Genomic DNA, 7,250 nt, shown 5'->3' with positions numbered 1-7,250 from the left:
GGGATTTCACAAGTATTTCAGGCATGCAACTGTAAGGCCCCATTGAAGGAAAAAAAAAAAAAAAAAAAAAAAAGCTCTTTCCAAAGCAATTCCGAGTGCCACCACTTCCTATTTATACGTTCACCACTTGCATTTGGGGAGCAGGTTCACACAGCTCCTCCACGCCTGCCTGAAGCTGCTGGCCACAGGACCTGGGCGGCACCCTGTGCCTCCCCCGTGCCTCTCGCGCACGCCTGTTGAAGGGGGAACTCTTGTGCTTCGGTATTTTTAGCAAACTTCCTCTCGAGAGAGCGCCGCAGGGCAAGCAAAAACCACAAGAGGAATTCAAAAACAATGCCTCAATTATAACTGATTTCTTAAAAAATTTGGTTGGGGAACTGCTCGGCTATACAGGGGACGAAATCCCACGCCATACAGATCTGCCAGGGAGCTCCCACAGTAAGTCTTTCGGAGCACTCAGGTGATGTTTAGATGTAGCCATACTCTGAACAAAGTCAAGCTGGCCAGGCTGCACAGGGGCTTAGCTTCAACACCCCAAGGTTGCTGCTGCTGCTGGGTCTGGAAGCACTGTTCTCCTGCAAGCAATGTCCAAAGCGGGTCATCTGCATGGGAGGCAGCACGCCAGCCACAGGCATGGTCCCTGCAGGCCAGCCCTGAATGCAGGGATGGAGCTACTGCTGTAGCTACGTGTGATGCAGCAGGGCTGGAGGGCTGGGAATGCCCCAGGAAACCAGCTCCTTTCAATGTGAGTGGTAGCTGCTGTTTGAGGGGATCACGCAGGACTTGCTGGCAGATGACTGATGATGGACAAAACAAGCCTCTGAGCAATCAGATTAATGCCACCTACCTCAGGCTTTTATCCGCAACTTCTTCCCTCATGTGTTTTACTCCTTACTCCTTGGCCTTTTATACGTTTGCAGAGAAATGCTTTTGCTCTTTATAAAAAGAGAAGAGGAAAAAAAAAAAAAAGAAAAAAAAGAATTAGGCTATGGAAGTAACAGCAGAATCCAACTGTGTCGCAAAATGAACTGTCATCTTTCTGAGACCTGGCTGGAGACATACCATTAAAATTCAGAAAATTATATATATGTATACATGTTTTAAATAAAATAAAATAAAAATCATTTATGTAATTTATACGTTTTTAGTATATTTATATGTTTGTATATATACATAGATACATACATAAAATTCAACGCTTGCTAACACCTTTCTTTTGGTCTGAGAATTAAAAGCCCTTCTGCACTAGTTAGAAAGCAGCAGCTGTGACCAAACTACAGAGAATCACTAATCTCAGCACTGCCTGTCACCCCTAGAGAGGGTGTGCCATTCCGATGCCAAAACACAGGATTAATAGCTCCGCAGAGAGCAGAAGTATCACGAAGCACAACTCTGCAAGCTAGTAATGAGGACACTTCCAGCTGGGGTGATGCAATCCCTGCTCCAAAGCATTACTAATGCATTTTGTCTTAAAGTCTTATGAGTTTCACATGTGAAATTGAAAGATATTTAATAAGTTGAAATCATCGCATGGCAGCCTACCGCCTACTGAGGCAGTTTGAGAACTAACAAAAATATTTTCAAAACAAGAAAAAAAGCACAGTCTGCCTGGGGTGACAGACAGATGTTCAAGAGCAATCTGGATGCTGGTTCAAGCTTTAACCAGGCCCCTGAACGCAATCAGTGATCAATGGGTTCAGTCCTGATAGCAGGATGCAGGTATCGGTCCAGGAAGAGAACAGGATGGAAAGGCAGGAGATTATCAAATAAATAAAACACAGTGGAAAACAACGTGAGGCAATAAATCAGGAGGTGGATACTCTTTTCATCAAAACTGATGCAAGACATACTTTTGCACGTTGCTTACCTTATATCTGTTTTGAACAAAGCTGGGATCTCAGTCAAGGTGGGAGGGAGGTACCAGCACTGCGTCACCTGCGAGCACGTCACACGGCACAGCTATGCCTGGCGGCTCTCTTGGCTGCAGCTGTAAATCAAGTGACGGGGAGCTGGGGCAGACATCCTGGGTAGCTTCCCACAAAGTGCCCTGCAGGTTTAGCTGCATCCAGCCTTCAAGTTCCAGCCTCATTCCCTGAGGATGGCACCCAACACCCACCTTTCGACAGGAATCACAATTTGTAGAGTTGGGCCACCAACAAATGACTCTTGCAGACAGAAGAGACACCACACGACAATCGCTTTGTAGTTGTGCCAGCTGTCTGTCAGAAGATGGTATTTTCTTTCCTCAGGTCTTATACAAAGTTGATTTCTAACCCCAAAGCAGAGGGAAGGAAAAATCTCATGAGAGAAAACAAGATGCTTAGTTTTAGCCCCAGTCTTCACTGTGCATACTGGGTAACTGCAGCAAAACACAGCGACCTTGTCTTGTGGGGTTGTTCAAGTCTCTCACTGAAGTGGGGAGAAAGGGAAGCTGAAAAGATGAGAGGCAAGGATAGGGACAGTGAAGAGTAAGGGCATGGATTAACATTTTACATCTTCTTCTAGAAAGGGGACCTGTGACTCAATCATACATCTAATGCTTGGCCTCAGGGTGCTGTGGTGGTACTGGCACCTGAGGGATCTTTACAGTTTTTGTTTTGTATCTTCTCTGACTCCGACTATTTCTCCAAGTTTTGACTATTTCTTTGGCTAGCAGCAAACACAGTCCTTGCAACATAAACACTAGGAGAAAACATGGATGTTTTTGGGATGTCTTGGCAGGTTATTGCACTGGGTTCATGTGGCAAGGCTTTGGTAGCAGGGGGCTGCAGGAGTGGCTTCTCTGAGAAGAATCCAGAAGCTGCCCCATGTCAGATAAGGGCCTGTTCCAGCTGGCTCCAAAGGGACCCACCACTGCCCACAGCTGAGCCAGTAAGTGATGTGTTTGTGCCTCTGTGAGAGCAGATATAAGAAAGGGGGGAAAAAATTGCTGCACAACAGCATCTGGGGGAGAGATGAGCGAGCCAGCCCTACAGCCCCCCAGGTCAGTGCAGCAGGAGGTGCTCCAGGCAGGCAGCAGCAGTTCCCCTGCGGGCTGTGCAGGGAGAGGCCCCTGGTGGAGCAGGCTGTCCCCCTGCAGCCCATGGGTCCCACATGGAGCAGATCTCCACGCTGCAGCCCATGGAGAAGCCCCCAGTGGAGCAGGTGGATGTGGCCTGGAGGAGGCTGCGGCCCATGGAGAGACCCCGCAGGAGCAGGCCCCGGGCTGGAGCTGAAGCCCATGGAGAGGAGCCCACGCAGGAGCAGGGGGTCTGGGGGGAGCTGCAGCCCAGCCGTGGGGGACCCGTGCTGGAGCAGTTTGCTCCTGGGGGATGGATGGATAGACCCTGTGGTACAGAGCCGTGTGGGAGCAGTGCTTGGAGTTGCTGCCTGCGGGCAGCCCCCACAGGCTCAGTTGGGGAAGGACGGCATCCTGTGGGAGGGACCCCACAGGGAGCAGGGGCAGAGAGGGACTGTGAGGGAGCAGCAGAGACAAAGCATCAGGGACTGACCACAGCCTACCTTCCCCTCCATGAGGTGGGGAAGGTGAAAGGAGGTAGAAGAGGTGAAGGTGTTACAGTTTTTTGTTTCTTAGTTCTCTAGCTTGTTAGTAAGTCATGAAATCAATTTTACTGAGTAATCATGATAATTTTCATTGTATTTTCTCCCCCCTTTTCCTTTGAGGAGGTGTAGTGAGAAAGCAGTTGTGGTGCTTTCTCACCTTTTCCTGAGGTGTTTTTTTACCTCAGTAAAAGCACCACAGTTATACATGAGAGAAAGCCCACAAACCCCACAAGTCCTAGAATGGTATCAGATCTTCAGTGAAAATGAAGCTCCTGAAGCTCTGGATGGGTGTTGCTGCTTCAGTTACTGCAGAAGGTTTCTCAGTTTGCTTAAAGGAGCCTGTTCTTTAGAGAGGATGGGGGAAGCAAAGTGTTTTGGCTAAATGCCTTGTGCAGGGCACTTCATTTTTTTTTTTTTTCTTGACTACCCTGTAGGGCATGCAGGCTCCCAGTCAGCTCCAGCAGCCCCAAAGTGCACTGAGGGGTGGGAAGGGGCACAACATAACCAAGTCACTTCTGCATTTTTTTTTTTTTTCCAAACAGCAGCTCCCCAGACTGGGCACCAGTAAGTCTCTACTTCAATACCAGAAGACTAAGCAAATCACTCTGGAAATGCAACTAACACAAAAATAATCACACAAACCCTAAACAACAGAAGGAAAAAATGAGAAATTGAATGTTGGAGAAGATAAATTAAGAAGAGTTCGTGGGTTTGTTACTTTAAAATCTGCCCAATTGCCCAATTACATTATACCCCAGATAGATAGACCAAATATTAAAATAATAAAACCAGCAAAGTGCCACCCCAAATGCCAGAGACTTACAGGAATGCAGAGTTGCTACCATGAGTGAAGCAGTGTTTGTAAATGAAGTAGTATCTTTTTCTTCTCTTCTTCTTTCTGGTTAGAGACGTTCTGCCCACACAAACTTTTCTTATCATCTTAGATCAATATAAACATAAAATCATTATAAAGTTACTTATTTGAAGTTTTTAGTCTGGCAATTTTCCTGATCAAGTTTTTAGTTACTTAGCATTGTATTGTAGAAGTCTGCAAAGAAATATAAATATTGTACATCTCTACCTGAAACATATGTGGTCATTTTTCCCAGGAGTGCTAACACGATCAGCTCAATCAACCACCTAGAAAACAATGAATCCTCCTTAAAGACTGGCTCCATGATGGGATAAACCCATTTGCTGGTACCAACAGACTTCTGAAGTATCATCACTTCAGACCAAGCACACAAAAAGACCTCACGGTCAGGCATGCTGTGTGCACGATGTTCCCTGATTATTTACAGCCTTTCCAGCTCTGAGGTTCTGGACTTGCGCTCACCACATCCGAGTTTGTGCTTTGCAGGGGGGTGCAAACACCACATATTTTCACACACGAAGAACAAAGGACACAGGATTCCTTATTCCTTTTCCTTCACGTCTCCATCACCTCTTTTTTCAGCTCGGACTCTTGATTGTAAAAGGAAGTTGAATTTAGGCAAATCTCATCAGTCACAAGCCGAGTATGGTTGCTGAGTGTCAATGAAGACAACATTAAGACAAACACACATTAAAATGCTTACTATACGTTTCTCCTCTGTTTGTTACCTAATCAACTACATTAGAATTGTATCGGCACTGTGCTCCTGTAAACAGGTGGAAAAACAGCACGCAGTCACAGAACATAAAACCATTAACAGAATGCATATCCATAAAAAAAAAACAGGACTAGGTTTATACGAGCATCTCAGGTTGCTTATTTGTGTAGTACCGTTAGCATACGCAAATTGATATGCTACTTTTCTCCTACAAGATTAGCACTCACATGCAATATGGCAGTGTTTTATTATTATTTATAGTGAACTTGCATATAATACACAGCTTGAACAGAATCACACAGAACTGCAGAGTGCCTGAGGTTGGCAGGGGGCTCTGGAGGCCACCTGGTCCAACCTCCTGCTCAAGCAGGGACACCCCAAGCAGGTGGCTCCTGACCACGTCCAGGCAGCTTCTGGAGATCCCTAAGGGGAGAGACTCCACAGCCTCTCCAGGCAGCCTCTTCCATCACCCACATGGTGAAGTTGTTGCTCAGAGGGAACCTCTTTGTGCCCCGGTTTGTGCCCATTGCCCCAGCTTGGGTCTGGGCACCACCGAAGGAGCCTGGCACGCCCCCTTCAAGTATTTACGTACACTGATGAGATCCCCGAGTCCCCTCTTCTCCAGGCTGAGCAGTCCCAGCTCTGCCAGCCTTCTTCACAGGAGAGGTGCCCCCACCCCTTTATTGTTTTTGCAGCCCTTTGTTGGGCCCATTCCAGGTAAGTAAACACAGATACTTGCAACTTAAAATCACAGAGCAGCTTCTGGAGAGCATCTGGTCCAACCCCCCTGCCAAGCTGTGTCACCTATCACATATTGCTCAGGGTGGCATCCAGGCGGGCTTTGACCATCTCCAAAGAGGGAGACATCACCACCTCTCTGGGCAGCCTGTTCCAGTGCTCTGTTACCCTTACAGTAAAGTTTCCTCATGTTCAGCCAGAAACTCCTGTGTTTCAGTTTGTGCTCGTTGCCTCATCCTGTTGCTGGATGCCACTGAAAAGAGCCTGTCCCCATCCTCTTGGCACCCTCCCTTCAGATACTTGTACACATAAGATCCCTCTCAGTCTTCTCCAAAATCAATGAAGAGAATAGGACTCTGGAAAGACTATTTAGCTAAGATTATGCCTGCAGCATTGTTATACTTGCCTGAGATTGTTGTATTTTGATTCACTACTACAAGTATCCACGCATTTGATGAGAACAAGTGTGCTCACTTGCACTGCTGACAATTTTGATGTCTGAAGTCCAACTGCAACAAATGTTTCTACGAGTTTTACCAGCGCTGCCCCTCAAGGTGGTAGCACCCGAGAAACTCTAGGTAACAAGCACATCACTGGTGCAGAACTGCTTGATCATGGAAAAACAAATATAAAACATTAAGAATTGTATCACAATAAAAGGCTGAGATTTAGTCAGATCACATCATTCTTGATGTTCATCATCACTGTCAAATGTTTCTGCAGCACTTGAGCTCATCATGGAGCCTGGAGCCCTCACACATTTCATACTAACTCCTTCTGTTCTCTCATTCTCCAATAATTTTTAAGTAGTTTGCACAAAATATAGACCTCATGAGGAACATTGGACTATGTAAAATCAAAGACTGTCCCTCAAAATTAGCAACAAAAAAACCCTACTCAAGCACAGTCAAGGTTGGATAAAGGAACGCACTGCAATCATTCTACTTTCTAGAATGAATCAGAAATTTAAAACTAATAGTGTGTTTTTTGTTCACGTTACAAGGAAAGGTATTTTTTGATCAATCAATAAAAGATGCCAAAAATGTCAAAGCATTACCTTGCTATCTGAAAGGAGAACTAAATATTAGTAAGAGTTACCATGGCTTCACAAGACTCACTAAAGATTCTGCTGATTAACTGTACTGCAAAATCTCTGCCATGATTTTAGCATATCAGTTATGTACTGAAAAGGGCAGATAATAGATTTTTATTAGCATAAACACATCTGGTTTTTAAATACGCGTGTTCATCATCTTTAATCAACTCTTCCTTTAATTTTTATCCAGGCTCCAATGTACATACAAAGAGGAATTTGATTCAAGAAATGCAGCACTAATAATGATACTTCCCTTAAAATGGAAAATGTATTCTCCCTGG

This window comes from Aythya fuligula, chromosome 3 (genome assembly GCF_009819795.1).
Source record: "Aythya fuligula isolate bAytFul2 chromosome 3, bAytFul2.pri, whole genome shotgun sequence".
Lineage (NCBI taxonomy): Eukaryota > Metazoa > Chordata > Aves > Anseriformes > Anatidae > Aythya > Aythya fuligula.
Note: the sequence above shows the minus strand (reverse complement) of the source record.